Raw genomic sequence first — 17,371 nt, 5'->3', positions numbered from 1 at the left:
CAGGAGCAGATGGGTTGTATTGCTATTGAAGATCACCATCCGTTGAACTCAGTTTGTATCCCTGCAACCTGTGCCAAAATATCTGAAGCACCTGCTGGCTCTGTAGCGCTAGCTATACGCACGTTATGGAGCGGAGAAAAACAATTCTTTGCCACTTTGTAATAGAAAGAATGGTAACATTTGGAAGCTTGATGCCAGAACGCAGCCTTGTGGTCGCTACATTGTATTTTCTCGGAAAAGAACAAAGCAAGTACATGCTTACAACAAGCTCTGATTTTGATCTGTTTTTACTGTATTCCAGATTTGTAAATAAGAATCAATGGTACAATCACCATTTTCTTTTCTTCCGTTACAAAGGGAAGCGCAAGCTCATACACACCTACACAAGTTGTATGAAGCAAGCTTTGATTTGCAAATAAAACACATCAGTATATAGTGAGACCTATTCCAACTGCTTGTGTTGATCGTCGCATATGCGATCTTTTTAGACGGAACCCGTGGTGGGAAAGAGCGAGAGTGTCCTGCTTTTTTTTTACCTATATGCGGCGTCATTCTGGGCTAGATGTTCTGCTCGCCATTGAAAGTGAGGGCCACGGTGACTCGGTCTTTCCACCTGGACCGAGCGCTCACTCAGCATGAAGGTGTATACGATATCCTTCACCCGCGATCGCGATGCGTGGATCGCAATCGACTGGCCCCTAGTCGAATAAAATCTCTATCGGAAGTTTCCATGTAGCAACAAATCATGAGTCCGGACCATACTCGATCGTTCAATCACAACGTAATGCGGCCAACGCATCAACTTTCGTTGCTTATTTCAAGTTGGGTACGTACCTCGCTGAACATTAGGCAGTCAATATGACTTCTGCTTAAGTCCTTCCGCGGTTCACCACAAAGAATAAACGAATAAAAATTTAGCAAACTGGACCTGGTGGTAGCACCAAGGCCAGACTTGCCGCACCTACGCTGCCTCGGCAGCGAGCGCGGCGTGGTGGCACCTTAGCGACTGGCAGCGCCACCACGCGGTGGCTGCAGGAAGGCATCACCGCAGCGGCCACGCGAACGCGTGCCCTCGGCACACTAGCAAGTATATTCTAGGCACTATATTAATAGTAAGAAACTCTATGGCTTCAACTGAAGCGCTTACAACATTTTCGGCTAATTGAGCGGAAAAATATACGAGAACAACTGATTTACCGAGGCTTTACCTTTCAAAGAATATTGTTTGCAACGCTCGCCTCGGCTGTCGTGACGCTTTCCACTGCCGAAAACAGATGGCGTCACTGCCGCACTTCAGCGAAAAAAAACGTCGTCTGCGGGGTTTTGGTTCGCCGATCTCTACGTAGACGATTAGGTTTTCGCATCATGCACGGCTTAACTCAGTAAGTACCGTTGTCAAACTTGCTACGATACAAACGTTACCATAATACGCAAGCTCTGTGTGCAGTTTCACCGCAAATGAGCCAGCGGTTGAGGCGGGGAAATTTTTTTAAGTCTTCACAATAAAAACGCACAACAATGTATGCGCACAGACTGCGCTCCGCGTGTAGCAGACGATGCGCGGGGCTGGGAGCAAGGCTCGACTGCAGCGCCGTTAGCACGCGTGACCGCCACTGGGACCACGTTTTTGGAGGATCTGCGAAACTGGCTTGTTTAGTAACGTTGCACCCACCTCCTCATTCCCTTCCCCCTGGACTCCAAGAGTGCTCCCACGAATTGGGCAACGTAGCCCGCGTCCAGCATTCCCTCCTCAGAATATCCCAAAGTATCAATCGCCGCCTTACCGAGTGAAATCCTCATGAGGTGAGGGTGAGGACGCCCTCATCAGGGCTCACCCTCGTGAGAATTAATGCCCGCCTATGCAGCTGAGTAGACAAGGCTCCGTAAGTACGTGCTGTGTAGGGTGCCTCGGTGCCAGATGTTGCAAACGTGGGGTCATTTTTATGCATTGAGGCACCTTAGTCAGTGCTGTGGCATGTTGCAAGTTGCGCGTCCGCGCCATAAGTGTCGCCACGGTCGGAACGATTGCAGCGATCCTGGTATCTGGCAGCAAACGCGGCTGGAGTCAATGACACAACGCGTCTGCGCCGCCAGTGCCGCCGCGGGCAACGCTGCAGCGCAGTGGCAGCAGACGACAGCGACCGGCGCAAGCATAGCGAGCAAAGTTTTGAGCAATTTATGTTTTTACCGCCAACTCCCAGGCACCGCCACCGTCGCATTTCAAAATCGTCCCCATTGGCTCTACGGGAATGTCACACCCTTGCCTTAGTGCTGTGCGATAGGCAGCGACGTCGGCGACGTCTGCTTGTGCCGTTACATTTCAGTGCAAAGGGCCCTTGTTTTTGAAACGTATTTCCCAAAGATTTTGCTGGGTCTCTTCATGCCGTTGAAGGTGCAACAGGTCGGCATTGTCTTTGAAAAAGACGAGAACGATGATAAGAGGAAATGCCACGGAGAAAACAAACTGAAAACCCGCGCTGATGTCTTATTTCGTGCACTGCCATAGGCTGACTTTTGAAGTCTAGTGTCTGACGGAAACCCGTCTGGTCGGGATGACGAAAGCAGAAGGCGCCGACCAAAAGAAAAGGACGGGATCCCATCCTTTTCTTTTGGTCGGCGCCTTCAAAAGAAAAGGACGGGATCCCATCCTTTTTATTTTGGTCCATCCCGTCCTTTTCTTTTGGTCGGCGTCTTCCGTTTCCGTCAGGCTGACTTTAGGGACGCGATCGCTTCCGGTGCGAGGCCGCTTACATCTGCTTCCTTCTTCCGCTGTAGACAAAACGGGGAAAGCTGCATCACAGTGCGCATCAACAATGGCGGCGACCAGCTGACGAAAGTAGAAGGAAACCAACCACGAAACTCCTAAGCGGCGTCCGTCTGTTTTGTGCTTGAGACGAAACATTGAACAGAGAGTGGTAAAATGTGCGCCTGCACTTACGGTCTTGCACTGAAGGTTGGTAGTGCGGGGGGATCAGCGCCTGTGATCCCGGAGAGAAAGCGTCAGTGCTCGGTGACGGTCGATCAGAGTCCTTTCAAACGTCTGCGACTAAAAGATTGAAGGCTGTGTGGGCGGTGAACCTTAAAAGCGGTTTGATTTTTCGAGAATGCATAGCTCGTATATGTGACAGTGTTTAGTGCGATGCGTGCTCCTTCAAACAAACTTAACGGAACACTTCCCAGAGTTCCAACTGCATTGGCGCACGAGTGAGGAAAAATTTAACTGTTTGTTGTGCACAGGTGCGGTTTTGCAACTTGCATGCTGTTGTGCAGGAATTGAACCCACCACTTAGTTGAATAGTTGCAGCTGCGTTACCAAAAAACCCCACAAGCTCTCATTCCACTTCACGAATTTCACCGATGTGACAGACACCCAGAATGTACACGTGAAATGCTTAGAGCAATTAAGCGCAGTTGTTTGTAACGTCGGGCTTTAGTTTTACACATGCCAGATCACTCTGCTCAGTTTTGCAGGCATTGGAGTCCACATCCCGAAGTCAAAGGAAGTAGTTTGGTGGAAAGGAGTGCTTCGATCAGAGCAGCTACCACCTATCTTTTTAGACCGATCGCAGCTTCAGAAGCATAGTCTTAAAAAGCATGTTTGGCATTTGCAACATCTAGCGTATGTGGATACAGTGGGACAGCTTTTGTCCCTTTTTGCCAAGGTTGTCACTATGATGCATACAGGTGCCTCTAACTGGCAGCCAAGCATTGTCCAAGTGTTCGTGTGTAGCCACATGTGTTTAGGAAACGGGGCAGTGGGCTTGATCTTTGTGACTACATTAGAAAGCATGTCATGGTCTCCTAGCTTCACATTTTTTGCATAATGTTCATTAATGCTTGTAAGCATTACAAGGCATGATTCCTTGGAATGGGCCTGTGTTCTTGGTAGCCTCTGTGTTTCTGCTACCATTTCTGCTCACAGCCGTCTTACTGGTCTCTTGTGATTATCCTACGCGGCAAGCAAATTCTGTTCACATGAAGTTGCCTAGTTATTTTTTCTGACATCATACTTGCACTTTGAACATTGATGCAAAAGAATGTCTGAGCGTATGTGTACGGAAACAATCTCTGAGAGGCAGTGACACTCATATATGTATAGAACCTGCAGAGTGGATGTTTTTTAGGCATAGTTGATTTTCATGTGAATTCAGTCTTTATAACGTGCTGTGCAGAGCAAAGGTGCTTTGCTTTGTTTAACTGCTTCATTCGATCACATAGAAATAAATTATTTTTTTCCGCAAGCCTGCATCTGCCAAACTTTTGTTCATGAGTGTACTTGTCAAAGCCTTTTCTGTGTGCTCTTGATTACCCTCTTAATTTTTACTGAATTTTGCTGCTAGCTTTTATTGACCCTGTCAGTGCTTTATGGCAAATAGTTTGTATTGTCTTTAATTCACAAGTTTTATCCACAAGATTGTATATTCAAAAGAGTTCTATTCATGGCTGCGTCGCCTGGTCCCTGCACCTGTGGAAAAAGACTATCATGAGGCCCTGCTCTCAGGCAAATGGTTTGCATGTTTTTTAGTACTGTATGGGTGTTATGCATTACATTGAACAACCTCTTTAGGTACAGCCGTGTTGAATATAATGCCATTCCTTGGAGTGCTAGAATGGCTAAAAAATTGTATTAGGTAGCTTGTACCTGTTCGAATTTATTGTGTTAGATGTTCCTCATGGTTATATATTTTTCATGAGAATGGAGCTGGTGGTGTGACAAAAATGTGACAGGCAGTCAACCCCGTGAACGGTTGTGAACCCCGACTAGAAGTTGTACAGTGGCTGAGCTGATTCTAAGTTGATATGAACTTCAAAGCAAAAGAATTTCTAAATTCGAGACTGAGTTATCCTAAACATTGACTTATTGAATTTTGACGCCATATATGTCAGAAATGTGAACAGCTGAGTCAGATCATTGTCACTGTGCATTAACTATTGAGAGGTATGCTGGCTGCAACCTATGCGCTGTGACATATTCCTGACAATTTAGTAAGCATGTTTTGTTCTATTGCGCAGGCCTACTCATTGCTTGTAGTGGGTATGGCTCACCATGTCGGCAAATATTGCAAGGAGAGAGGCAGCAGCACTTGTGCCGCAAGCGTGGCTACACCACAGTTTCTTCCGGCAGCTTCAAGACCCACCAGAGGAGACATACCATGGAGCACCCCTTCCCGTGCAGCCATTGCACCAATCGCTTCATAAAACATAGCAACCTGGTAGAGCACCGTCGCATCCACACGGGCGAGAAGCCGTGCCACTGCATTCATTGCGGCAACAGTTACAGAAAGAATAACGTCTTGCAAATACACCTTTGCACCCACACTGAGGAGAAGCCGTATCAATGTCACCTCTGTCCCACGGCCTTTTCAAGTAACAGGCCTTTAAAGAAACACACAGAGGGACATACCAAGCATGACAGATGTTTATAGAGTTGCTTGTGCTCAAGAGTGTTTGTAGGCAGGCTGAAACTGGAATGCCATGTACAGAGTGATCTCCAAAGGCATCCTCTGTTCCGTAAATGCTTTGTTAGCATTCACTGCCAAACTTGCTGGATGACATGTGTGCATCATATGAATCATCCAGTTTTTTCATGAAGTCTTTGTTGAAATAGTTTCTTGTTAAAGTGGTCCAACAGGGTACTTTTTGACAGGGGCTGTGCTGTTATATTACATGGTTTCATGATGCCAGAGAGGCAGAAGGCTTGTTGAAACGTTCTTGAAGAAATCTTATGAACAGTTTTTATGTACCGTTTGCGAATTGTGAATGGTACCATGATAGCAGTGAGCAAATGTTTTGGTGTGTAGAGGTATTTTGTTTTGGTTTACAGTATTTTGCTGCTTGCCAGCAAAACCTTGCATGCTTGCAAAGGTCATTTTGAAAATCCTAGAAAATCAGATAGACAGCTTTGTGCTTCGAATCTTTAGCCATGATACAACTTGCTTGCCTTTTTTTTTTTTTAATGGGACATCAGAATTCGTTTTCTTTCCTTTTTGCATCTAGCAAGCGGTCGAGAAACCGTGCCATTGGCACATTTCTTGCTAATGTTGGTAACGTGCAAATGGGAATGGTAATTTCTTTCTTGAGATGAGACTGTTTTTTATTTTCAGTATTTGTGATGAAAGTGTGGTGTTAACTTTATCCAAGCTGTCTGCTCTGTGTATGCACTTCAGTGCACAAGGAGTTTGCTTCAATGTTTCTGATTGCGATGCTTCAATGTTTCTGATTCTCTCGTGTACGTGGTTCGTCTAATGCTTTGCGCACATCAATCATCTGTAGTGTATTATCATGCACCAACTAGGCCCAACAGAAGTGTTATTGCAGTACAAGTACTTTGTGAACAGAAGTGTTTACATCCCATTTTTGCAAATTGCTAACCATTGCACTCCAGTCACAAACCATTTTTTAGAAAGTTTAGTCTATAAGTGCCATTTTGCTAGCTTTGAATTTTCTGCCTTTTATGCTGATGTCAAGTACAGTGCTAGGGTAACGTGAAATGTGGGGAGGAACTCAGCATTCATCCCACATAAAGTTTTGTTTTATTTTATCTTATAACGCTCAGCTTGTTTTCTTGTTTTTGCTCCTGTTATCAAATACACATAGCTAATGCTGTGATCATTGTTGGTCGTAACTTATTTTCTTAGTTTGTCTAATTTATGCCATCATATCTTTTGGTTTTGCTAGAGAAACTTACAAATGGGGCAAATATGAAATGGAGCATGGGGTGTATTGTGTGCATTCTCTTTTTCATTAACTGCATTAATCAAAAGTCAAGCTGTGCATCAGTAAGTTTGTTGTCCTTGTGTTGTTTGATGGTTTCAGCTATCTTTGAGCGATAAACTTTTTTTGACCTTCAATGCAGATGCAGAGCAAAGCAAATGCTGGCTTAAGGGAAGGAAATCTGTTATTACAAGGTTGTGTTGTCCAAAACATTGGCCTATTGAGTTTTGACACCACAGACGTCTTGGTGAAAGTGTCTTCAGAATATGAGCTGGCATTCATGCATGTTGAGCAAGATACAAGAGCACAGACCAAAGAGGCAGATGAACTGGGAGGACAGGATGAGAACTCATTCTGTCCAATTTCACTTTGCTGATATCTTTGCTTTATGTTCCTGTATTTTCCTGAATATGTACCAACAGTCTCAGCCATAAGTGCTGCTCACCAATGCATGCATTGAGGCACATGCTCCACATATTAGAATACATTTCTTTCTTCCTTTGTGCAGGCTCACTGACTAGTTGGGAGCACAGCTTACCTCCTCTGCAAACATCGCATGCGGAAAAGCGCCTGCTGCAGTGTTCCGTGTGTGGCTACAGGACCGCCTTCCACACAAACTTGAAGAACCACCAGAGGACGCACACTGGAGAACGCCCTTTCCAGTGCAGCCATTGCTGGAAGAGCTTCACAACCAGAAGTAATCTGGAGATGCACCTTCGCATCCACACGGGCGAGAAGCCGCACCGGTGCCACCTATGTCCCATGACTTTCGCGCAAAAATCAAACCTGAAAAGCCATAGTCGAGTCCACAGAAAATGAATGAGTATTGCTATTGCACTTTCACGTGGGGGTACAGTAAAGTCTCGTTAATGTGTTTAAAGAAATGCAGGGAAAACGTATGATCCGAACCACCTATTTTTGAGAATGTATCTGTTACAAAAGCGTTTATTGACAATTTTGTTTCGTTAGACGTTGATTAGCATTTCTTGGTACAAAGCTTCAAGGTTTAGTACAGCTCCATTTTTAGTGCTCATGTAATTCAGTCCACATTTGCGTTTTCCTTATTGTGGAAGGAACTTCACAACACATCCTGTCTGCCACTGGCAATGGTGCAAGCAGCAAGATCATTTCCTCGTTTTCGAATGCTCCACCCGTTGCAGTAATGTCGTGTGGGGAAGCTGCAGCGGTGGCTGACCCTCGCAGTGTTTTTACTCATCATGTTGCGTTCCCCAGACTCTGCCCTCTTGCATGTAAGGGCATCATTGTAATTCTCTGATGTTTTTGCCTCTTGCTCTTAGGCACTGCAAAGAAGCCACTGCGCTTCTCTTCATGTTGCATCCCTGCCAGAAAGATGCACTCGTATGTTGGTGTACTTCTTTTTTTTTTATGCTTTTTCCCTTTTCAGCGACGCACTGTTTCATGCAGTGCAAAGTAGCCAACACTGCAGGTGAGTTTAGCTGCATTCGGCTGTTCGTGTCACATGCCCCCAGGTTTATCCCACCCCCATGTTTCTGTGTGTGTGGTTGGTCACTAAATGAATTATGCGACCAAAATGTGTCGAAATTTTGAACATAGTAGCCAAGAAATCATGCTATTTGTGCACATATTGACGATGAAAAAAATACTACCTGAATAGTAAATTTTTATTGCCCACGATTTTTTAAGTTCATGAATTAACTGGGAAATTATGAACCAAGAGCGTATCAACAAGGTTTTGTTATGTTTGTGCAGAAGTAGGAGCTAATACACTTGCAGCAGAATGAAGTATTGTGCAAGGAAGGCTGCTACCCATTAACTTTTTCATTTACTGCCACTTTGTTTCTGTGATTGTGGTTACAAACAGGCATTGTGTATTGGATTGGCTAGCAGCTTTTCCTGCATTGTTTTTGTCCAAAGAAAAGAACCCCATGTGGTTCAAATTATCTTGAGCGCTCCAGTACAGTATCCCTCATAGCCCGAGTCGTTTTGGGACATTAAACACTATAAACTAATAAACCACTTAAGGGGCAAATGCACACGTTTTAGAAATCAATGAGCTTAAAGGGGTCAAATGTGTGAAACTTGCAGGTGAAGCTTGCAAATTCTTTTTGGGCTAGCATTTGAAATGATGACTTAACTGCTGATTAAGATCACAATGGCCTTCAAGCTTCGCCGCAGTGCACAGCGCCAAGTGAGGGTCGCACCACGACGTCATCGAAGCTACCAGCTCACTTCCACTGCGTAAACATTTGCTTCGGAGTTAAAACCCAACGCCACCGAAGGCAAAGCGTGCCAAACATTGCTTGACAGCATCCAACGATGCACCGCAGAATGTGGCTGACGAAATCTGACCTTTCGTGACATAACACCGAACTTCCCTGCACTCCTCCGGTTCATTGAGGAGAAGCACAAAATTCAGTCATTGATTACATCACTATTTTAAATGCAAGCGCAAAACGACTTGGCATTTACTTACAGCCTAAATGAATTTGACTCCTTGAATATTGCAGAATTCTCAAAAAGTGGTGCATTTGCCTTTCAAGGGACCCAGGGGAGACACTATTCGTCCAGGACCTCACTTCTAACTTTTGTTATAGTGTCACGTTGCCAATGAACAGCAGTACAGTATGATGAACTGTTTAGAGTGAATGCTTAGACCTGTTCTGGCGTGCCATTTTTGAGCAGTGTACAGTAGCATTAAGGAAGTGCACTGGCCATGGCAAGGCATGTTTGCTGCATGGTGTCATTTAGTTTCGCTGAGCAATATTTCTTTGCTGCCTGTTCTTTCTCTCTTGTGTACTTGTGCTGACAAAAGTTGTTAAAACTTAGTTGTCAGAAACAGACAGTAGTTGGTGTATGCTTTATATGCCTATTCCTGCTGCAAAATTTTGGCGCTTTCCATTAAAACATCAGAATATTTCCTTTTCTCACTTTCTGTTAAAACGTGACTATTTCCTTTTGCTTCCTTGTCCAGCAACTGGTCCATGTAACATGGCTTTGACATTGTATTTTTTTAATGGTGCTCTGGAAATGAAGCGGTAACTTCCTCATTGAGATGGTGCACTGTATTCATTATCAGAAATCACAACTCAAATACAGTGTTGGTCTTGACTGGATTGTTGTGGATTTCTCGTTCTGTTTGATGCTTTGCAGCATGTTATGAGCGTGTTTCACAGTGTTTGCTGCATGCATAGGGTGAAGTTTCAGTGGCTTATTTTCGCATTAAGGTTAATGCAAAAGTTTCCCATTAACGTCCTACATTGCATATATGTTACAGAGTGCAAATATGTGAATAATTTTAATTTCTGCCTGCACATACGTTTGAACCGCTAGCATAGTTCAAGTAGCACTTTTCTCCAACATATTTATCTACGCAAGGCCAAAGCATAAGCTGCTAGAGATGCAGGAGGCCGTTGAAAAGATGAATTTGTGCAACAGCTAGCCCGCAAAAGAGCCTAGAATTTATATGGTCATAATGCTGCATCCACAGACGATAGAGCAGTTTTGAATTTTGCGCTTGTATTCCTGCATGAGCCTGCGTGTTAACACGTGGTTTGGTGGATCTTAGGCACTCAGATGTCATAAAAATTGGCTCAAATCGACTAATATATGATTAATGTTTTCTTAATCTCCATTTTTTACATTTTTGCGATCAAGGAGCCATAAATGATGAAGTCCCGGAAATTCTTAACTCTTATTTGACGTTTTCAATGGATGAGATTATTGTTTTGCCATATTTCACATTGTATCAAATCCTGTACTAAATCCTTGTTGACATTCAGTCTACTTTTTCAGAGTATGGATGCATGAGTGCACCATTTTCAAGAAAGCTTCTTGCCTACAACCACAGATCTTGCTTTGATGGCATCATCTAATTGGTTGGTGGTTACCTTCACATATATACTACATTCGGCCTGTTTGTTCCTGTATTAAAGAGCTCCTAGAGGTTTCAAAGTAACTTTTTTTGGCTTCCTTTCAGGAGTATAAGTTCAGTTCCAAATCATCCTATTGCACAGCCTGTATTCTTTCTTGAGTAAAATCTATTGATCTTGTGATAAGCGGGAACTACTTAAAACTTTATAACCCGATTTGAATAATGCATCTCCTTGACCCAGCTGCACACACATACAAACGTTCATATGCTGCAGTGTTAGAACAAGGTGGTATTTTAACATTGTCTTGATGTGCATTGTGCTACAGTATTTGTGCTTCAACATGAAGATGTTTTGCTGGGTGGTAACCATTGTTTTATCTATGTGTATTCTTGCTGCATTATTCTCTGGTTCCAGCACAAGTGGCAAAAAAGAAAATAAGAATAAAAGCTTTTTAATGATAAGATCTTTCTGCCAGTGAAATCACTGTTTTTTGCTAGTCACAGCCATGATCTGCTTGAAAAAAAATATTCATTCATAGCCTGGTAAGAGTTGTTGTGGGAAACCATTTGTCTTCTAAGATTTACTGGAAGTTATCAGCAAGCTATAGGTTGCAATCACTATAGGGTTCAAAAGAGATGGGTTGATGTTTGCAATTTTCTGCTGATTAGTTATTGCTTTTTCAGCTTGCTGGCTTGATTAGAGCCTTAGCATTACTTGTATTAGAATTTTCATCTTTTCCTTAACTTTTATGGTTAGCTTTGGTTTTCAGATTCTGGCTCTAGCTTTTAGTACCTAGCTAATGCTATGATTTTATTTAGCTGAATCTTACTTTTTAACTTTCTGAAATATCTGCATTCAAATGATTCACAAGACTGTCTCGCAAACAATGCAAAGATGAGAGGCAGCATGTGCTGTGTTCTTTTATGCACTTTTCTTTTTTATGAACACTGATCAGAAACGATGCATTAATGTATGTAGCTGTCTACTCGGGTACAGTTTCGACAATCGGTTGGGTTTTTTTTTCTTTGTGATTTAATGCTGGTGCGAACTGAACCACACACACACTTTAAGACATAAAATTGTTTTTTTTTTTCAAAGCTGTATTTCCCAAACATTGGCTAAGTAAGTTTGACACCTCGTATGCCAGCAATTCACGACATCCTGTGTAGACACAGCCTCAACATGCAAAGGTGGGTCAGCACTCGTATGTGCATAGAGACATTTCTTTCCTTCCATTGTGCAGGCTCAGTCACCACCCATTGGAGGTGCGGCATACACTGCTGTAGTGTCTCGAGTGTGGCTACTCCACAATTATATTCTCAACAGAGAATGCACACTGGGGAGCACCCCTTTCACTGCACACACTCCAACAAAGGCTTCACAAATGGAAGCAACCTGACGATGCACCTGTGCATCCACACGGGCGAGAGGCCGTACAAAATGCCAGTTGCTCTGTCCCATGTCCTTCACGCTTCAATAAATTGAACCTAAAGAGCCACTTGCGAACCCACAAAAATGCAAAACTGCTTTTGCTCAAGGGCATTCATGTAAAAGCGGCAAGTGATCATCACGAACAAAACTATTGTCCAAAGACACCCGCTATTCCATCTGTAGCATGTTCTGCCAGCTTTCAGTGCTGCATTTGTGGGCAGCCATTTAAGGTTAAGCTAATTTTGCTGTAAAGTCTGAGTTCCTTAAAGAGGTAGGACTTTATCGACGACGACCATGTTGTATTGTGTAAGTCTAGCCAAAACATTTTCAGAATTGACTGGAATTTCATTGGCTCTGATCGTATTTTGTCCTTCTGGATGTTGTGAAGAAAATTTAAGGTGCAAGATGCGACAAAATTTTCTTAATGATTGTGAGCAGTGGCATATGAAGGAAGTGCACTACCCATGACGTGCTGTGTGGTGATGTTTCATATCAGTTTACGTAATTTCTAATTGCTGCGTGGTCGTTCTTGCACCTGGAAAGCATCATAAAGTGGTCTTTGATAGCTAGCTGTAAATTAAAAATTAATTCAGCTACTATCAAAATTCAAAGCGCATTTTTTTTTCCGCAGCTGCATTTAAAAAAAAAAAAAACGAGGAGACTCTGTCTCTTTTGAGTTTTTATTTCTGTTACGAATATTTTGCCTTGTTAAAACAAGGAATTTCAAGGACCAGTATTTTTTCTTCTTTTTCTTGCTTTTGCTTCCAATGCAGTGAAATGGTAAGTCCCGGTTACAGCAGCACCAAGCAGCACGAACTGTGTTGTGCGCAGCGTCTGCAGTCCAGTGCGCGTGCGTTTGTGTGTGTGCGCGCGTGTGTGTGTGTGTGAGTGCGCGCGCGCGTGTGTGTGGTTCATTTTTTTTTTACTTCAATTTTTGTCAGCCCTGCGTTGATATGGTTACGAAATATGCAAAGCAGCATCACTATGCGCATCAGCGATGGCGACCACAAAGCTCAAGTGGCACTTGGTCATGGAGGAAGGACAGAATGGTTTTTATTGCCTTGTGGTATAAATACGGAGTGGTGTACCGAAAGAAAGAGAAAGTGTGTGCTTGCAGTGAAGCTCTTGTGTGGACGGGTTATCGCCTGTGATTGTACTCCGTTGTGCGCTCGCCGAGTGAACATCGACGCTCAGTGGCGGGCGTTTCAGGCCGTTTCAAATTTCTGCTGCTGGATACAAAGCTGAAGGCAGTGTACGGTGAGCTGCCAAAGATGCCAGATTTACTGCAGTTTCTGACGCCTTCTTGAAGGATCCTGACCGATAGGCAACTTTGAGACATTTAGTTCAAACATGCTTTCTCGGGCAAAAGTAACCGGAACATTTTGTGGAGGTTAGCCAAGCGCAGTCGGTGTGCTCAGAACTGCGTTAACTCGAGCTTCAACTCGAGCTGCCAGTTACCACGTCGGCTGGACCAATCCTGTGGCTACCGGTCAACGGTGGACGCTGGATAGGCTCGAGTCTCGCACGGCGCGCGTGGACGACGAAGTCGCTCGTGCCCGCAGCGCGAGGGGCGCAATTTCGTGTGTGGACTGTCCGGCGTTCGTTCGTGGCTGCTGCTGCTTCGTCACCGCCTGCCTGCTTCGTTTCCTGGTGGTGCCGGGCGTTTCTTTTGGTGAGGCCGTTCCACGTTCGTGGGGTTTTTGCCAGGGTTCAGGGTAGCCCTGCTGTCTTGGGTGATGTAAGGTTGTTGGCGCGCTGTGTGCAGGCATGTCTTTCACCTCCCTGGGAGGAGGCTCGGCAGCCTGGTTCGCCAGCCTGCCTGCCGAAAGCTTGCCTTTGAATTCTTTTTTAAAAAACGGTGTCGATTCAATTCCCGTGGCGCTTTGTACCGATTGGAGATGGAATTCTCAAAATGAAGAATCCGAAAACAATACAGGAACAACTGAAAAATCTAACCAGTCACTATCTCGAAATCTCTGAAGTGCGATTTTTTGGAAGGCGTGGCATTGTTTGTAAGTCGGCAAACATTGAGTGTGTGTCGGATCTGCTCCGGTGTAAAACCTTCGCTTCTCTGCTGGTTAAAGCCTTCATTCCTGAGCAGCTTGCGTGCACTAAGGGCATTGTACACGCAGTGGACCCGTCATCTTCAATTCAAGAAATTTTGGAAGAGTTCCAGGAAGCTGGGGCGTGAATTATTGCTGTATACCGCTGCTCTCGCGAGATGGCTGGAGTACGTGTTGCAACGGAGTCAGTCATAACTACTTTTGCTGGTCACACATGCCCTTCGGAGTTGAAAATTTGCCCAACTGTATATCACGTGGACCCGCTGCATCCTCGACCCCCTGCAATGTACCAACTGTTGGAGATTTGGACATAGTGGTAAAGCCTGTAAGTCGGCGACCAGATGCCGGGTGTGTGGCAAAGGTCACTCTTCCAACAGCTGCACCGCTGAACAATGAAGCTGTTGTCTATGCAATAACAATCACAGCGCCGATGATGCCACTTGTGAAAGTCTGTCACAGGAGCAAAGTTTATTGGAATTAATTGAGCAGAATCGCTGCTCACGGGCAGACGCTTATGCGCTCCTTAACTGCAGAAAACATTCATATGCCAGCCTAGTGCGTTCCTATACTCCTGACCTCGAGGCCACATTGTCTGCCTCAATAGTGGCAACCGTCGAAAAAGCACTCTGAGTGGTGGCCGAGCGCATGCTCAGCAGCTTCACGCAAGCGTTGTCTGATATTGTTGCAAATCAGGCTGTTTCTCAACCTCAGCTTGTAGTTCCACCAGCATCAACATCACAGCAAGCCTGTGCTCAAAGTTTCGTTGCTACGTCATAGTTATAATGGCTTTATTTTATTTAGAATATATTTTGGCTACATGCTGTCCGACTTGTATGCTTGCAAAGGTTGCAAGTGGTTATGAAACATCCATTAAAAAACTAGACGGAGTGCACATGCTGCACATTTTAATTAGTTATTTCTTGCATTAGCTAGTTGCCTTTTTCTATCAAGCCGTAAGAGGCATTCATTTTCTTTGCTATTCCATCCAACAATTTGTGTTGAAAATGTGGCGAAGTGGATATTTTTCTGTGCGTGTTGGTGGTGCTTAAATGGGAGAGGTAATCCCTGTCCCAACATTATGCTTCATTGTTTTGTTAGATGTTGCCAATGAAATGGATTGTTGGTCTTTGCTGGACCACTACAAAATTGTCCATGCTGCTTGTTGCCCTACAGTACGAATGGAGTGTGCTTTGTGCTTGTTGTGTTTTGTTTAAAATGAGCATCTTCTACGACATTTTCCATGTATATTTTGATGCCATGTTAGTGTTTGTATGTCTAATGTTTCAAACTTCCTGCTAAAGCACAGGTGAAGGCAAGACGAATGAATCAATATATTGCAGTTACCATAGGCTCTCAATTTTGCAGTGGCAAGCAAGCCTTTTTTTTTAATTTTTTATATTGGCTAGCTTGGAAGAGTGCGAGTTCACACTATTGTGTGCAGCTTGTATGTGATGATTAGCAAACTAATTGTTTTGCAAAGATCGGGGCCTTCAAGAGAATTCCGCTTCTGGAAGCCAGTCTGCACAGCACAGTTATTGCAGTCTACTTACTGGCTCATCTACAAATAACATTGGTAGTATTGGTTGGAAGGCTGAACTAGCTAATAACTAATTGCATGTTAAAAGCAGTGGTGGTAAAAATTGCAGTTCATTATTTCATGCTGTTAAACACAAATTGGCAAACTGGATGGAGATTTTGGAGGGATTTAAAAACTCATGTTGCGCACGATGTTTGCCTTGAGGACTAGTTTTCTTGATGTTCCTGCTCATGCATTGATGCCTTTTTCAGTATCTAGTAGTGCTCAATGAAAGGAGTAACACGCTAAATTGAGCGGAATATTTAAGCAATGTTTCTTCCTAATACTGCTATGGCAGCCAAACGCCCATCCAGAGCTCTCCTCTGCAGCGTCCCTCATAACCCCTATGTTATTTCAGGATGTTAAACCCCATATGCAACAAGAATGTCAATAGCACCTGAAATCATGGAAAAAAATAATTTCCTTTTTTTCTTCCTGAACAAATTTTCTTGCATTGCCTTCTGCATTGTATGGGTGTGCCCTGTTCCACTTCTGAATTGTCTGTGAAGGTAAGGAATAGTTGCTAGCATCAAATTAGGGCAAAATTTTGCACACTTGATTTGCCACCCAATTTTTACTCTGGTTTGCCTCCAGCTTCTATTGCACCTAGTGTCAGCGCTATTGGCAGAGGGTGTTTATTGTTGTTTTTCTGAAAGTCTGACTGTTGCATATTGTGCAAAGCCCAATTCATAGGTACGTCACCTGATTCCAACACCTCTAGCAAGAAAAAAAAGACTAATGGGCTTCTGATACTAGGCAGATCTTTATAGATATGGCATTCATTAGAGGGAACAATATTTTCACACGAAGCTGCCAATAATATTGTAGACCTTGTGGCTGTGGCACTTGGCTGCTGATCTCAAGATCCCAAGGGAGCACATAGATAGAATGGCTGCAAGCTTTTCATAAGCAACCTCAACATGTAGCATCGATTCTGTCGATTTTCTTCACAACATATCTTCACACATATTTTCTTAATGTGATGCTGATGGCAAAGTGAAGATCTAAAAGGCATTGTGGGGTGAGCTGGTTTGTGCACTTACTTCCTCTCATACTCCATGTGTAGCTTCATTACATCAAACCTCACATTATACCATTTGTTAATAACATGAGTTCACACAGCTTTTGTCTCGACTAAAAATTGCACCATCTTTTTGTGATGGGAGTCTGTGACCGGTTACACTAATGCGAAGTGAATGCCAACTTCACAACTGAAGATCTTCAACTTCAAGCATAGAATCGTCGTAAACTTGTGACTGACCAAATTCAGCAACCCATATGCTGGCAATGTAAGAACGCCTGAATGAAAGCTTCTTTATTGTTCGTTCACTGTTTTCAAATGGTCTTCTATGCAAATGTGAGGAATGTTTCACATTGTTAGAGGCAAATGTTTTATTCTATTGCGCAGGCCCAGTTGCCACTTATGGCAAGCATGGCTCACGGCCTCGCGAGGAACCTTAAGGAGGAAAATCGTGGTGCCAGTGCCCTGAGTGTAACTATGCCACGCCCTCTCGCTCCCGTTTTGAGGTCCACCAGCGGACACACACGGGAGAGCGCCCGTTCCAGTGCATGCGTTGCAACATAAGATTCGCACAGTGGGGCATCCTTACACGGCATTTTCGCATCCACACGGGCGAGAAGTTGCACCAGTGCCACCTTTGTCCCATGGCCTTCGTGGACAAGAGGACGCTAATAAAACATAGGGACACACACAAGAGTGAAAAACCGGTCTA

This window comes from Amblyomma americanum, chromosome 10 (genome assembly GCF_052857255.1).
Source record: "Amblyomma americanum isolate KBUSLIRL-KWMA chromosome 10, ASM5285725v1, whole genome shotgun sequence".
Classification (NCBI taxonomy): Eukaryota; Metazoa; Arthropoda; class Arachnida; order Ixodida; family Ixodidae; genus Amblyomma; species Amblyomma americanum.
Note: the sequence above shows the minus strand (reverse complement) of the source record.